Source organism: Salmo salar, chromosome ssa07 (assembly GCF_905237065.1).
Source record: "Salmo salar chromosome ssa07, Ssal_v3.1, whole genome shotgun sequence".
In the NCBI taxonomy this organism is placed as follows: domain Eukaryota; kingdom Metazoa; phylum Chordata; class Actinopteri; order Salmoniformes; family Salmonidae; genus Salmo; species Salmo salar.
In genome coordinates this window covers 26,350,474-26,367,178 of record NC_059448.1, presented here as the reverse complement: position 1 = coordinate 26,367,178, position 16,705 = coordinate 26,350,474, and the positions used below count along the sequence as shown (strand labels likewise).

At 45.8% G+C, this 16,705-nt stretch overlaps 1 protein-coding gene across 2 annotated transcripts in view; it reads left to right on the top strand.

The window, feature by feature from the left end:
• Positions 1–1,619: 1,619 nt before the first annotated feature.
• The window catches only part of LOC106608994 (phosphofurin acidic cluster sorting protein 1), a 55,567-nt gene continuing 40,481 nt past the window's right edge, over positions 1,620–16,705 (top strand). Inside the window, exon 1 of one of the 2 annotated variants that reach the window (XM_014207313.2) lies at positions 1,620–2,106. The gene's annotated coding sequence lies outside the window, so the exon portion shown is untranslated. The remainder of the gene's footprint in view (positions 2,107–16,705) is intronic. The other variant, XM_014207312.2, reaches the window with a different exon arrangement.

Sequence of the window (16,705 nt, the reverse complement as noted above, 5' to 3'; positions counted from 1 at the left end):
AAGGTCGTGTGACGCAACGAAGGTGAGCTCATATGCTAAATAAAACGTCGGACTGTAACCAGCTCTGCATCCTAATAAGCTATCTTTACTCAGGGTGAGAGATAAATGGTGGAAGACGGTGAGTCACACCGAACACAGACCGCCTACTGTCAGAGTCAAGTAGGCTAGTAACCGGACCTGCGCCGATTAATTCCCTGTAGGGTTACAGCAACAATAACATGGATGGAATTCCAAAACACCTGAGCCAGAGCCCCCCCATGTCCTAACTGATGGACTTAAAAATCTCAAAATTAAATAATCACCTCTAATCATGTCACTTTGGGGAAATTCCTAGAATTCATCATCAGTCACACCAAAGGACTTTTCTTTCTGAAGTGCAATTGAAGCATGGGCTTGGAATGAGGTGCATTATGAGTAAAAATCCATTCACATTGATTGACTCATTGATTAATCAATTGAGTTTGTTTATCTCTAACAGCATAGCCTACCATTTATTTATATACCTTTACCTGAAATAGTTTCTTAATTAACCAACTTTTTACCGTTAAAAAAACAGAATGTTAAGGGGGCACATGTTGTCACACTGTTTTTATGATTTTCTCATCTCCTCACTCTCTCTCCCGCTCATGTAAAATTATTGAAGCACATATCTCCTTTAACCCTTCAACCATATTCTCAACAGGCTTATAGAGCATGTTTTGACAATGGATTTAGAAGTGAATATGAAAAAAATCTTCACTTGAACTTGATTGGTCAACTAATACAAATAATGCCTATAATAGTAATAAAGAACGTCACTTTGTCATACATTTTCAAAATGGGACTCTTTTTTGAGGGACTGCACTATACCCCACCTGAAAACACATTCATTTCAATGTAACTGAATATTCATGTTTGGACATACAAAATTACCATTATAGGTTAACATGTAACAGTCTTCAACAATGCGTACCTACCAATAAAGGCAATTGAAGCAGACCTAAAGTGTTTTTAAATTTTTTTTTAATATAATATTGAAATTAGCCAAACTGCTATGCAAATTGGCATTCTAATATGGCAGTGATGGTATGATCTTATTTTAATATCTCAACCACCTGGTAGAGCTATTGTACGTTCATATTTGAGTTGTTAGTAATAGGAATGTAAGTTGCAAACATTTTTTCATTTATTTAGAGACAGTTAAAGGGTTAACAAGAGGCACGTTGATCATGCATGGTGACCAAGATCTTCATTATATTGACAAGATAGTCGAGTGACTGCTGTAACAATGAAAATACATGTCCTCAAGGATGGAAGACAGGCGCCAGGAGGCGAGATCAGGTGGGACCATTTTAGCCAATGAGAGAGGGCAGATACGCGTGTGACCACAGGGCACAACTCTGATATAAAGTCGTTTTTTTCAAAGTTGCCGAAATGCCACGTGGTCCACTTATATCAGAGCATTTGTAACAACCCAACCAATACAAAACGTATATTCGGTCAAAGAAGCCGCACGTAGAACATTTGCAATTATTTTTGTTGACCAAATTCGAGACTCATTGACCTCCACACAAAAATTCCTCACTTCGTGGTCTTGTTTTCGAGGGCAGATTTTGGGGGGAGTAAAACCTCTCGCTTCGCCTCTTCTTCTCTGATTGTGCGACTTGCCTTGGAGAAATGTTCTGTTTCCTGCACCAGGCTAGAGACAAGTTGAGAGCGAGAAAGAGGGTTTGCTAGCTGTGCTCTCTGTTAGAAAGGAAATTGACGGTAAAGTTACAATTTAGTACGACCAAAATAATAGTTATTCAATAGTATAGAAGATACGGATTCACTTTTAATTGCACATACGAGCATTTTTACGTGTAGCCTAGACAGGCACACCGTAGGTTTTTGCAACGAAGAGGCAGAAGGGAAAGGAGAAAGGCTATTCTACCCCTTCGTTTGAAACCGTTTAAGCTAACCTACCTCCAGGATGTCGGAGCGAGGAGGGCTCCCGCGGACTGGAGGTGCCCCCTCCCCGCACTTGCAACCCTCCAAACCGGTCACGATCACCTCGAATCGCCCTGTCCACATGAACCTATACGCCACCTGGGAAGTGGACCGCTCTTCACCAAGCTGTGTGCCGAGGTAAGAGCCTTCGAGTAAGGGAAGTAACGTTAGTTCTATCCGTTGGTTCTTCTTGTTTGGTTTTTGTTCGTTTAAGACAAATAAGTACTGTTTGCAGACCATTTAAAGACGTCCACTATGGGTTTTACGGGTCATACTTTGGTTTTACTACCAAAACGATCTTAAATTCTGTAACATAACTGTGACAGACATAAAAGGCAGTGTTTGAAATGTTTTGACTGGGCAAATAGCTTAATAAGACATTCTCAACTTGCAATAACCTTTTATTGTTGTCTATCTGGTCAACCCAGACACGTAGCCTATAGGCTAGTCTACCACATTCTAATACAGAATCAACTTCTGTATCGTTCTTGTGTACGTACCCCTCACGATAGTATCCTGTGCCTAGGTTTCCGATAGATCATTTTATCTCTCGGTCGGTCGTGGTATTTTGGGGGAGACCCATCATATCAAATGCACCACTGGCCATTCAGATGGTGGCATACAGAAACCAGTTGTCCGTTCCACGACAGAACAGACTGTCTGGGTGTATTTCCCCATAGCTCAAGGCTCCACCATTTGATTTTGAGTCCAATGTTGCCAGGGGTTTTTAGCAACGTTATACGGTCATTAACATATGAATTGATAGGTTAGATTTGCTGTAATAGAAGTTATCTTTTTTGGGGGGGTTAACTGGAAGGGAGTGTATTAAACCATTGTAATGGAGCAGTAGGAAGAGTTGCCAGGAAATCACACACACACCTGACATCATCCATGGTCATTCTGAACAAAGGCTCTCAAGATCCCTCTCTCTCTCTGTGTGTGTGTGTGTGTGTGTGTGTGTGTGTGTGTGTGTGTGTGTGTGTGTGTGTGTGTGTGTGTGTCCCAGTGGTATTTCATTTTTCTATTCCACATTCCCCCTTTCTCTGTTGTATTATAATATACTGTATGTTCTTATGCTATATGATACTGTATGTGTTCATTGGTATGTGTTTATGCTATGTTTATTTACAGTGCATTGGGAAAGTATTCAGACCGCTTGACTTTTTCCACATGTTGTTACGTTATAGCCTTATTCTAAAATTGATTACATTTTTCCTCATCAATCTACACACAATACCCTATAATGACAAAGAGAAAACAAGCTTTGAGAAATTTTAACAAATGTATTAAATATAAAAAACAGAAATACCTTATTTACATAAGTATTCAGACCCTTTGCTATGAGACTCGAAATTGAGCTCAGGTGCATCCTGTTTCCATTGATCATCATTGAGCTGTTTCTACAACTTGATTGGAGTCCACCTGTGGTAAATTCAATTGATTGGACATGATTTGGAAAGGCACACACCTGTCTATATAAGGTCCCACAGTTGACAGCGCAAGTCAGAGCAAAAACCAAGCCATGAGGTCAAAGGAATTGTCCGTAGAGCGCCGAGACAGGATTGTGTCAATGCACAGATCTGGTAAGGGTACCAAAACAGTTCTGCAGCATTGAAGTTCCCCAGGAACACAGTGGCAAACATCGTTCTTAAATGGAAGAAGTTTGGAACCACCAAGACTCTTCCCAGAGCTGGCCGCCCGGCCAAACTGAGCAATGGGAGGAGAGGGGCCTTTGTCAGAGAGGTGACCAAGAACCCGATGGTCACTCTGACAGAGTTCCTCTGTGGAGATGGGAGAACCTTCCAGAAGTACAACTGTCTCTGCAGCACTCTGGCAAATCAGGCTTTTATGATAGATTGGCCAGACTGAAGCCACTCCTCAGTAAAAGGCACATGACAGCCCGCTTGGAGTTTGCCAAAAAGCACCTAAAGGACTCAGATCACAAGAACCAAGATGGAACTCTTTGGCCTGAATGCCAAGTGTCAGGTCTGGAGGAAACCTGGCACCATCCCTATGGGGACGCATGGTGGTGGCAGCATCATGCTGTAGGGATGTTTTTCAGGGACTGGGAGACTTGTCAGAATCGAGGCAAAGATGAACAGAGCAAAGTACAGAGAGCTCCTTGATGGAAACCTGCTCCAGAGTGCTCAGGACCTCAGACTGGTGTGACGGTTCACCTTCCAACAGCACAATGACCCTAAGCACACAGCCAAGTCAACGCAGAGGAGTGGCTTCGGGACAAATCTCAATCTCCTTGAATTGGCCCAGCCAGAGCCCGGACTTGAACCCGATCGAACATCTCTGGAGAGACCTGAAAATAGCTGTTCAGCAATGCTCCCCATCCAACCTGACAGAGCTTAAGAGGATCTGCAGAGGAGAATGGGAGAAACTCCCAAAATACAGGTGTGCCAAGCTTGTAGCGTCATACGCAAGAAGACTCGAGGCTGTAATCGCTGCCCAAGGTGTTTCAACAAAGTACTGAGTAAAGGGTCTGAATACTTATGTAAATGTGATATTTCCAGGGTTTTTTTGCCACTTTTTCTCCCCAATTTCGTGGTATCCAATTGTCTCATCGCTGCAACTCCCGTACAGACTCGAGAGGCGAAGGTCGAAAGCCGTGCATCCTCCGAAACGCAACCCAACCATTGCGCACTAGTGACTCCTGTGGCCGTCCGGGCGCAGTGCACGCTGACACAGTGGCCTGGTGTACAGCGTTTCCTCTGACACATTGGTGCGGCTGGTTTCCGGGTTAAGTGGGCATTGTGCTTCTTGACACGGGCGCAGTGCTTCTTGACACGTCCACAGGAGTCACTAGTGCGCAATGGGACAAGGACATCTCTGCCGGCCAAACCCTCCCCGAACCCGGACAACGCTGAGCCAATTGTGCGCCGCCCCATGTGTCTCCCGGTCGCAGCCAGCTGCGCTGCGACAGAGCCTGGACTCGAACCCAGAATCTCTAGTGGCACAGCCTTAGAACACTGCGCCACTTGGGAGGACATTTTCAAAAATGTATACAAACCTGTTTTTGCTTTGTCATTTTGGGTTGTTGTGTGTAGACTGAGGGGTGGAAAATATTGAATACATTTTTTAATAAGGCTGTAACGTAACAAAATGTGGAAAAAGTCAAGGTGTCAGAATACTTTCCAAATGCACTGTATACCTTCCCCCCTTTCAAATGGGGATAGATACCTCAGCAGTATTTCAGTACTATATTAATGCAACATTCACCTGTAGAAGTATCATAGTAAACGGGGTGTAGTGAAGCCGGAGGAGTGGTGCTCCCCACTCTTTTCCAATTTGACTCGAGATTACACTGAGCTGTGATACTATTTCTGTCAAATGGATTCTGATAAATCACATTTAATTACAACAATAATTCAATGACAAACCAAATAAATATTTATAGCAACCTAGAGGTAAATGGTGGCTTCTTCTCTCTGGCGGTGGCAAGAATGATGAACTATTAGGCTACCTGTGTGCACTGCGGCGGCCTGTCCGAGTCCTGACCACAGAACGTTGAACGTTGAATTTATCCTTGAACACGATATGTGACCACTTGGTTACGGTGATGCCGTTTTGCCCAGGACACCTAAACCATAGTGGCCACCGTGATGGTTTACGTTAACTACAATTTGATTTGATAACATTTTTTCTATCTAGGCACATAAATTCTATGAATTGATAGTTCACTTCTGTGTTTTTTTTTTTAAATTCTGTAATAGGGTAATATCGTAACTGTGTGTTCAAACTAATCACGAACAGTTCAATGATATTAAACTATATGTGGGTATATTAGGCTATAGCCTACAAACAACTATACCACGTAGTCGTAAGCCTATTACAGTCGTACTGCAAATTATTCTTGTTTGTTCCTGAATTGGCCGAATGGCAGAGCTATCCTTCAACTATCCTTTATCACCACAAGTTGGTTCAACTTCTTTAATTAACATCATTGCGCGATCCTGGCGCTGTCATTACGGCACTGTTCTCTTAAAATGTCATTTCAGTCCTTTTGCTTCAAATGACATTTAATCAAGATCTGTTGCCTACGCCTATAACAGTAGTCATACTCTTCACTTATTATTGTTATTATTACACATAGAAGATTATCCTTCTCACAATGGTGCTTGTTTAGAAAAAGTTATCAATGTCTTGCCAGATCACATAATGATTAATTTGCATGTTACATAACAGGACCGAATATAATAGCATAGTAGGGCTGTAACGTTACTGCTACACCAAAAACACCTCATTTCTAATGAGATTTTAGGATGGTTAGCTGAAGCTGAATTGTCAAAGATAGATGCTTTGATTGAAACAAAACAGAAGAAAGGCTAATAGTTTAACCCGATCTTCTCTAATACGCTCACGGAACACCTAAACGCATATTCCCGCGAAACTGATTGTGATCAATCAAATGATCGGCGTGGAAATGCAGCTGGGACTTTTCACTGGTAAAACATGAAGAATTATCATTCACGGTTGACGGTGGCGATGGCTTATTTTTTAAATTAGGTAGCCTATCCCCAACTTGGAGTTTGATGGTATAAAAAAATAGGCTCATGTCATAAGAAAAATGACTGTGTGAGCATAGGCAGATGTTGCATTTGGAGGATGCATGTTCTTATGCATAGTCTATAATGACTGGCTGGCTTAATCTGTTGGCACACACTTTGAGGAAATTCTGACGTCATTTACATTTTTCTTTGTGCTCCCTTACCTAAAGAGAGTGCTACTACCACGCCTAGTAAATTAATGACATTATTATTATTATTATATAATAATAATCATAATCATATCATAACCATACTATAGAATCACTGAATAAAGATGCCACTGTATGAGAAGGTGCGTAAAAGCATCATATGGGCTTTAGTACTGTACTTCTTCTCCTTTTCAAAAAGCTTTAGAACTTGGCTGGTTTAGTACTAAAGCCTTTGGGTGTGTTTTGACACATGCTTTTTAGTGTTTTTGTCAAGTGCTTTGTTTGGGGTAAGTAGATGAGTTGTGCTCTAAAAATATCTGGTCTGTGTCCTGGACTCAGATCTCCGTTACTTTGACGTCCTGTCTCTGATTACTAAGAATAGAAATGTCTCGGTTGTTTTTGTGGGGGGTGCATAGTGATGTCACCTTGCTGGATCTGCACAGTTTCAGGGCTTTAGCAGAAGGCACGGTCCATCACCCTTCTTCCAGCAGAGAAACAGAGAACCAAGCAGAACGCTGAGAAATACAACCTTCCTTCCTTTCCTTCCTGGAGGCAATCACTGATCTGACACCATGTAGATTGTTAGACTGTGTTATAGAACCCAGAGTTTCACCTGTCCAATCGGGTCAGATGTGATCACTTGAAGGAAGGGAGGAGATGAGGAGGGATTTATTTTCAAAGTATCTTACCCAGCCCTCACCTGTGTCTCAAGACATTGTGATGGCTGCTGGGTATGATTCAAACAGGCCCAGGGTGTCTTATTATTGTTATTGTTGCAGGAAGCTGACATGTGAACACCCTCCCTGTAGAGGTTTGTAGCTGTAACCTCTTCTACTTCCCGTCTACCCACAATGCTGTTAGTGTGTTGTTTACATAGAGTGCCTCTGTAAGGTCAGTTCTTATGGACACTTGACCTTCATGAACTATTCTGTGGGTGGGAAACTATCAGTATGCAGTAAGCTACTTTCTCCAATTTACCATGTTTCTGCAGCGTCATCACCACCAGCGATTGTCACCAACCATCTCGTTCTCACAGCTTTTTTGCTTCATTGACTTTCTTATGTTCTAACAACTATCTATATATATATATATATATATATATTTATTTATTTATTTTTTATCCCAAGCTAAATAATCCTAGTGACACCAGCAGGCTACCTGTCTTTGGGTCTGTTAAAAAGTGTCTTCAAAAGCTCTATAAAGTGCATTCGGAAACTATTCAGACCCCTTGACTTTTTCTACATTTTGTTATGTTACAGCCTTATTCTAAAATTGATTAAATCCATTTTTTTACTCATCAATCTACACATAATACCCCATAATGACAAAGCAAAAACAGCTTTTTTTTCCTACATTTTTGAAAATGTAAATAAACTCCCCCGGAAATATCACATTTACATAAGTATTCAGACCCTTTACTCAGTATTTTGTTGAAGCACCTTTGGCAGCGATTACAGCCTCGAGTCTTCTTGGGTATGATGCTACAAAGCTTGGCACACCTGTATTTGGGGAGTTTCTCCCATTCTTCTCCGCAGATCCTCTCAAGCTCTGTCAGGTTGGATGGGGAGCGTCGCTGAACAGCTATTTTCAGGTCTCTTCAGAGATGTTTAACAGGGTTCTCGCCCGGGTTCTGGCTGGGCCACTCAAGGACATTCAAATCAAATTTTATTTGTCACATGCGCTGAATACAACAGGTGTAGACCTTAAAGTGAAATGCTTACTTACAAGCCCTTAACCAACAATGCAGTTTTAAGAAAATCCCTAAAAAGTAAGAGATAAGAATAAGAAATAAAGAGCAGCAGTAAATAACAATAGCGGGGCTATATACAGGTGGTACTGAGTCAATGTGCGGGGGCTCCGGTGTCGAGGTAATTGAGGTAATCATGTACATGTAGGTAGAGTTATTAAAGGGGCTATGCATCGATAATAACAGAGGGGGGCAATGCAAATAGTCTGGGTAGCCATTTGATTTAGCTGTTCAGGAGTCTTATGGCCTGGGGGTAGAAGCTGTTTAGAAGCCTCTTGGACCTAGACTTGGCGCTCCGGTACCGCTTGCAGTGCGGTAGCAGAGAGAACAGTCTATGACTAGGGTGTCTGGAGTGTTTGACAATTTTTAGGGCCTTCCTCTGACACCGCCTGTACTGTACTGGGCCGTACACACTACCTCTGTAGTGCCTTGCAGTTGGAGGCCGAGCAGTTGCCATACTAGGCAGTGATGCAACCCGTCAGGATGCTCTCGATGGTGCAGCTGTAAAACCTTTTGAGGATCTGAGGACCCATGCCAAATCCTTTCAGTCTCCTGAGGTGGAATAGGTTTTGTCGTGCCCTTTTCACGACTGTCTTGGTGTGCTTAGACCATGTTAGTTTGTTGGTGAAGTGGACACCAAGGAACTTGAAGCTCTCAACCTGCTCCACTACAGCCCCGTCGATGAGAATGGGGGCGTGCTCTGTCCTCCTTTTCCTATAGTCCACAATCATCTCCTTTGTCTTGATCACGTTGGGGGAGAGGTTGTTGTCCTTGCACCACACGGTCAGGTCTCTGACCTACTTGCTATAGGCTGTCTCCTCGTTGTTGGTGATCAGGCCTACCACTGTTGTGTCGTCAGCAAACTTAATGATGGTGTTGGAGTCGTGCCTGGTCGTGCAGTCATGTGTGAACAGGGAGTACAGGAGGGGACTGAGCACGCACCCCTGAGGGGCCCCGATGTTGAGGCTCAGCATGGCGGATGTTTTGTTACCTACCCTTACCACCTGGGGGCGGCCCGTCAGGAAGTCCAGGATCCAGTTACAGAGGGAGGTGTTTAGTCCCAGGGTCCTTAGCTTAGTGATGAGCTTTGAGGGCACTATGGTGTTGAACGCTGAGCTGTAGTCAATGAATCTCATTCCCACATTGGTGTTCCTTTTGTCCAGGTGGGAAAGGGCAGCCTGGAGCGCAATAGAGATTGCGTCATCTTATGAGCTGTTGGTGCGGTATGCAAATTGGAGTGGGTCTAGGGTTTCTGGAATAATGGTGTTGTGATCCATGACCAGCCTTTCAAAGCACTTCATGGCTACAGACGTGAGTACTACGGGTCGGTAGTCATTTAGGCAGGTTACCTTAGTGTTCTTGGGCACAGGGAATATGGTGGTCTGCTTGAAACATTTTGGTATTACAGACTCACAGGGAGAGGTTGAAAATGTCAGTGAAGACACTTGCCAGTTGGTCAGCCCATGCTCGGAGTACTGAGAGTCCTTTCGGTGGCTTTTGGCAAACTTCAAGTGGGCTGTCGTGCCTTTTTACCGAGGAGTGGCTTCACTCTGGCCATTCTGCCATAAAGGCCTGAATAGTGGAGTGCTGCAGAGATGGTTGTCCTTCTGGAAGGTTCTCCCATTTCCACAGAGGAACTCTGGAGCTCTTTCAGAGTGACCATCGGGTTCTTGGTCACCTCCCTGACCAAGGCTCTTCTCCCCCTATTGCTCAGTTTGGCCGGGCGGCCAGCTCTAGGAGGAGTCTTGGTAGGTTCATACTTCCATTTTTTTCAATGATGGAGGCCACTGTGTTCTTGGGGACCTCCAATGCTGCAGCCATTTTCTGGTACCATTACCCAGGTCTGTGCCTCAACACAATACTGTCTTGGAGCTCTACAGCCAATTCCTTCGACCTCATGGCTTGGGTTTTGCTCTGACATGCGCTGTCAACTGTGGGCCCTTATATAGACAGGTGTGTGCCTTTCCAAATCATGTCCAATCAATTGAATTTACCACAGGTGGACTGATCAATGGAAACAGGATGCTCTTGAGCTAAATTTCAAGTCTCATAGCAAAGGGTCTGAATACTTATGTAAATAAGGTATTTTAGTTTTTTATATTTAATTGCGCAAACATTTCTAAACTGTTTTCACTTCGTAATTATGGGTTATTGTGTGTAGATTTGAGGATTATCATTTTTTTTTTTTTTTTTTAGTAAGAAATTTTAGAATAAAGGAAGGGTCCTGAATACTTTCTGAATGCGCTGTATAAGACTCATTATTTCCAGTCTGCAATGCATATCATCTGATCACTACCTCCCATTAAATATAGCTGCTAATATAGTTCTGCTGTATGTGGCATTTAAATAATTAAACATTCCCATTACTAAGCTTCTTAGTCCGTTTGGAGTCAGTCTTGGGAGTCTTATGGAACGTTGGTGTGTTAAATGGTTGACAGTATGAGCCCTGGACAAAAGTAGTGCACTATATAGGTAATAGAGGTCCATTCGGGAGACACCCTGAGAGTTGACAGAAGAGGATGGTTGGGATTCCTGCTTCTGCTGACTGCGCTGTTGGAGCTTGAGGCCCTGGCAGGAACCAAACTCAAGTCCTCTGACTCTAGCCTAGAGGAATGGAACGGAACGTACGGTTGAATAAGTTCTAATGCTGAGCTATACTGAACTCTGTCCCTGGTTGTGGCTGGGGCCTTGGCCGGGGCTGGGGCCTTGGCTGGGGCCTTGGCTGGGGCCTTGGCCGGGACCTTGGCCGGGGCTGGGGCCTTGGCCGGGGCTGGGTTATCACTGTGTGTGACGAGTGATACAGTAACCTTGTCCGAGCCAGAACGGCCCATGGGGCTGGAACCTGAGGCAGCTTGATATACACGTACTCCCACTGGACGGGACGTTAGTCTATCCCAGTGATATGCACCTCCTTAATGCCCACACCTGAGCTGTCAATGAGAAATACTAGCTATGAATGAAGGAAGAAAGCCCACAGATTGTATCCTGCACTCTTGTGTTTCTAATCAACCCACACCACAATAGGGTGTCACACTGCTACACTATACCACATAGTCAGTCCTTGCCTAACCTGCCCTCTACACACACACACACAATCTCACGCTCATACTCACACCCGATTTAAGAAGGACTGGCACATGGATCGGGCCACTGCTCACTCTTCCGCTCAGTTGAATGGCTGAGAGGTCTGAAGTTTCCCTTCGCGCACCGCTGCCAGGAGCAGTGACGGCAGACAGAGCGAGGTAGAGCGGGACGGAGGGACCCCGTTCTCGACCCTTCTCGCGTTCCCACACTCTCTACGCTTCTTCTCGACGTGTGCACTCGTTCACTCCCCCCCCCCATGGATGTAAAATGAAAGGGACTCCGTAGCCCTTGCTGACACCCATTCAATGCGTTTCAGTACATCTATGAGGGGTAGTGAACAAGTGTACACGCCTAGGATAGGGAATAGGACCGTATCTCGACTCTCTGTCTTCTGCCTCTAGAGATCAGTTGTTTTGTGATAGGAGACTGTCTGGGTGACCTTGTTGAATGTGGATCGTAATGCTGCTGAATGCTGAGATGTAGGGTTGTCAATATAGGATGTATGGTGGCGGATCACTTCTGTTCTTGTCCTCACCAGAGTCTTGTGTGTGTGTGTGTGTGTGTGTGTTCACACAGTTAATTGGCCCTGACATCAATCTCATAGTTGTGGAATCCTATCCTCGCATCTGGCAGAGGACCAACACTGGGATGTGTGTATTACAGTGCGTATGTGGAAAGACGATAGACATCCTACTCTGGCTATGGCCACCGACACTGTGAAATACACTGAGTGTACAAAACATTAGGAACCATCCCCGAACCTGGGCGACGCTGGGCCAATTGTGCGCCGCCTCACGGGGCTGCGGTGACGCCTCTAGCACTGCGACGCTGTGCCGCTCGGGAGGCCCCTCCATTTGTATTATTTTTGTTATGTTATGATGCTGATAGGGGTTGACCTCGACACAGTGGGATACTGACACACTAAGTAGTAGTGACACTCTGGAGAAGAAGCACTGTGACAGTCTGAGGGGACTGAGTTGTTACACTAACTCTCCGGCATGATATACAGCACACACACACACAGTGCAGCCCTAAACAGAATTAGACGTGTGCTTTGGACATTAATCTCTAATCGTTTTAATGAAGGGACAGAATCGTTCTCTTTCTGTCTCGCTCTCCTCCCCTTATCTCTGTATCACACATGAAGTGACATGGTGTCTCCAGAACAAGGGGTTAGGGGTGAGGGAGCAATGTGCTGGGTTGGATAACCGGGCGCTAACGCACGAGAGCGCCACTTAGCAAAGTTGTGATGTCCGATAAGTTCTATGACGTACAGTACTAGCCAAAAGTTTGGACATGCCTACTCATTCAAGGTATTTTTTATTTTTTACAATTTTCTACATTGTAGAATAATAGTGAAGACATCAACTATGAAGTTACACATATGGAATCATGTAGTAACATATTTTTTTTTCAACAAATCAAAATATATTTTTTTGAGATTCACCAAAGTGGCCACCCTTTGCCTTGATGACCGCTTTGCACACTTGGCATTCTCTCAACCAGCTTCATCTGGAATGCTTTTCAACGGTCTTGAAGGCGTTCCCACATATGCTGAGCACTTGTTGGCTGCTTTTCCTTCACTCTGCCGGCCCAACTCATCCCAAACCATCTCAATTGGGTTGTGGTTAGGTGATTGTGGAGGCCAGGTCATCTGATGCAGCACTCCATCACTCTCCTTCTTGGTCAAATAGCCCTTATACAGCCTGGAGGTGTGTTGGGTAATTTTCCTGTTGAAAAACGAATGATAGTCCTGTTAAGTGCAAACCAGATGGGATTGTAGATTATCCATTCACCTACTCTGTGTCTCACAAAAACAAAATCAAAAATTTGGACTCCTCAGACCAAAGGACAGATTTCCACAGGTCTAATGTCCATTGCTCGTGTTTCTTGGCCCAAGCAAGTCTCTTCTTATTATTGGTGTCCTTTAGTAGTAGTTTCTTTGCAGCAATTCGACCATGAAGTCCTGATTCACGCAGTCTGCTCTGGACAGTTGATGTTGAGATGTGTCTGTTACTTGAACTCTGTGAAGCATTCATTTGGCCTGAAGTTTCAGATGGCTGGTAACTCTAATGAACTTATCCTCTGCAGAAGAGGTAACTCTGGGTCTTCCTTTCCTGTGGCAGTCCTCATGAGAGCCTGTTTCATCATAGCGCTTGATTGTTTATGCGACTGTTCTTGACAAAACTTTCAAGAAGGCACACTGTTAATTGAAATGCATTCCAGGTGACTACCTCATGAAGCTGGTTGAGAGAATGCCAAGCGTGTGCAAAGCTTTCAAAGGCAAAGGGTGGCTACTTTTGAAGAATCTCAAATAGAAAATATATTTGGATTTGTTTATTACTTTTTTGGTTACTACATACGTGCGTTTTGAGAGAGCGAGAGAATATATATTCTTCAATCAGCTATTTTATTTAACCTGTCCGTGCGCATGTCTACAGAGAGAGAGAGAGAGAATGCTCCTATTGACCTTGCTAGTGTCTGGTCATTCACGGAGTTGACATCTACGAGTGGAGGACCTGCAATCCAAGTCTTCTACAATGCAATACATATTTCGCACCTCATCCTGCCTTTTTTTTATATCAGTGGTTAGAGAGAGCCAGTGTGTTGCCGTTGTGTGTTCTTACTGCAGGTGTCGGCGCGTGTCGCCAGGCGTCTGACTGCGCCCGACAGATTGAGCATATGCGGGGCAACGGAGGGTGGAGGAGAAGATGAGCGAGTGTGAGGTCGGCCGATTTTATTGCTTTTTCTATCTCTCTGCAGAGAAAGGGGGAGGGAGGGAGGGTTCTTTCTCTCTGTCGACTAGTCGCTCAGAAAGCGGCACCTATTTATTTTTGCCGACCCTCTGTCACACACCTGCTGCTGCCGCCACGGCTCTCGTTGTTATTGCCACAGGCAGCATAACACCTCTCGCCACCGCTACTGCACAAGACAAAGTAGGCTATTCTGAAGCTGGTTTGTCACTTCTCGCTACGTCACGGTCCAACTGTGACGTATTAAACCAGGAGGGAAGCAGTGCAAGGCTACAGAATGTAGTCAAACAGTCGTGGAGAAAAATGGAATTCAATAGCAAAGTATGTAAAAGGTGTTTAGGTTAAACAAGGCAACAGTAAACATGCCCCCCCCCCTTAGGCCAATTAGTGGCAACAATTCAAGCTCAGTTTGGAATTTCAGTTGGTTACTATAGCGTCCCCCTTCAGCCAATCAGTGTCATTTTGTAAATGCCAGATCTCTATGGCGTGACACATCATTCACCCAAGTTTAGTCAAAACGGGGCCAGTTGTCTCTGAGATATCTCGTGTGACTTACGCACGTACTAACATGCGTACGCATGACCGGACAGAGACCGATCCATAGTCCCCGGTCCGATTTCTGTCGTTGGGGACAAAAACAAACCCATTTCAGCTTGGCTAAGAAGTTTGAAGCGGCCATTTTAAGCGTTTCTCTGCCTCTTGTCAGAGGTGCAGTTTGGACAGAGCACGGCTTGACTATGGACACTGCCTTTTCATTTGATGTTTCTCTTCCTTAGGAAGAATAAAAAGGGAACCGCTCTGTATTAAATGTATTTGCATCGTTCTCATACTTTTGCTATATAATTGATATTTTGAAAAGTTAAAAGGAATAACCCACTTAAACTATCTTTTGGTATTTGTTTTCACTATTCCACTCTTCGCTGTTGATACAGTCCCACGGTGTCTAGGAAGTTTCGGTTGTGTTGAAGTCAGGACATTTTAAGTGAGAATTTCCCACCGAGATTAGAATTGGATAAGAGCTCTGTCTTTCTCCAGAAGGGGAGCGTACAGCCACATGTACTGTACAGACAGTAACTTCCTCCTCCAGGGACCCCTCTCTCTCTCTCTCTCGACTACCGCAGTTTCTCTACTGACTGTCTGTGACGAGCACAGGAAGAGAAACGGAGGTTTGTCATGACCTTTGTTAGACTTGCTGGAGCGGAGGGAGAAACCCATAGAAACGCACACCGTGGAGGACGTGCTTCTACACTGCCTTCAGATGAACTATGAGCCAGCACACACACACACACACACTCAGTCATGCATTCATATTGTGGAAAGTGCACATGAATACATATTACTTATAACCCACTTTGACCAATCTTCATACACTCAGTCACAGACACAGAGAGGAGGGAGAGCGCGAGCGAGAGCGGGGGGAGGAGAGGGAAGGAGGTTGAGAGATCAGCGGGTGGGGAGAGCAGGGGGAGAGGGCAGAGAGTGCAGGGGGGAGAGAGGGTGGAGAGAGGGGGGAGAGAGAGCGGGGGGAGAGCAGGGGGGAAGAGAGAGAGCGGGGAGAGAGAGAGCAGAGGGCGGAGCGAGGAGGCGGAGAGAGGGAAGGAGGTTGAGAGATCAGCGGGTGGGGAGAGCAGGAGAGAGGGTGGGGAGAGCAGGGGGAGAGTGCAGAGGGGGAGAGGGTGGAGAGAGCAGGGGGTGAGAGAGAGCAGGGGAGAGCGGGGGGAGAGAGGGCGGAAAGAGCAGGGGGGATAGCGAGAGCAGAGGGCGGAGCGAGGAGGGCGGAGCGAGCAGGGGAGAGAGCAGGGGGAGATGGCGCAGAGAGCAGGGGAGAGAGAGCAGGGGGTGAGAGCAGGAGGAGAGAGAGCAGGGGAGAGAGCGGGGGGAGAGAGGGCGGAAAGAGCAGGGGGGAGAGCGAGAGCAGAGGGCGGAGCGAGGAGGGCGGAGCGAGCAGGGGAGAGAGGGGGAGAGAGCAGGGGGAGATGGCGCAGAGAGCAGGGGAGAGAGAGAGAGCAGGGGAGAGAGAGAGCAGGGGAGAGAGAGCGGAGCGAGCAGGAGAGAGGGGGGAGAGAGCAGGGGGGAGATGGCGCAGAGAGCAGGGGGAGAGAGAGCAGGGGGAGAGCAGGAGAGAGAGAGCAGGGGAGAGAGAGCGGGGGGGAGAGAGGGCGGAAAGAGCAGGGGGGAGAGAGAGAGCGGGGAGAGAGAGAGAGCAGAGGGCGGAGCGAGGAGGGGGAGAGAGCAGGGGGGAGAGATGGCGCAGAGAGCAGGGGGAGAGATGGCGCAGGGGAGGGGTTGGAGAGAGCAGAGCAGGGGGAGGGGAGAGAGCAGGGGGAGAGAAGGTGGAGAGAGCAGAGAGGGGGAGGGTGGAGAGAGCAAGAATGTGGCGAGAGCAGGGGAGAGAAAGAGCGAGAGCAGGGGGAGAGATGGCGGAGCGACAATGGGCGCAGAGAGCAG